This window comes from Coenobita brevimanus, chromosome 15 (genome assembly GCF_032717465.1).
Source record: "Coenobita brevimanus isolate Jiangsu-jjx chromosome 15, ASM3271746v2, whole genome shotgun sequence".
Classification (NCBI taxonomy): domain Eukaryota; kingdom Metazoa; phylum Arthropoda; class Malacostraca; order Decapoda; family Coenobitidae; genus Coenobita; species Coenobita brevimanus.
The window spans coordinates 1,760,632-1,761,038 of NC_136968.1; positions in this window are offsets into that span (position 1 = coordinate 1,760,632).

Consider the following 407-nt stretch of genomic DNA (forward strand, 5'->3'; position numbering starts at 1 on the left):
AAATAAAGCTGGCAAAATTGAAACTCGGTAAATGTACTTAAAAGAAACTTGCTAAATGGAAATAAATCTCTAAATCTAGGTATATTGTTATATTGGCAACTGTACCTCAAGGGAAGATGATAGTAGTGCGCGGCGGGAAGTACTGTGAAGTTGCCAATTTTAAAGTTTGCTAGAATGTATAAATTTCCAGAAACAGCTAGAAAAATGCTAATTTATAGTCATTGTCGTCTAAGTACTAACAAAATCTTTACAAAATATTTCCCGAACATATTGAAAATTAGCGCTCGATGGTTATTAATGTCTCTAGATTTGGTGAGGAAAGCGGTAACTGGCAACTACGGTAACATGCCAATTTAGCGCTATTCGCAATATTGACGTTTATTTATTGCCATATTTCTAAAGTAGTC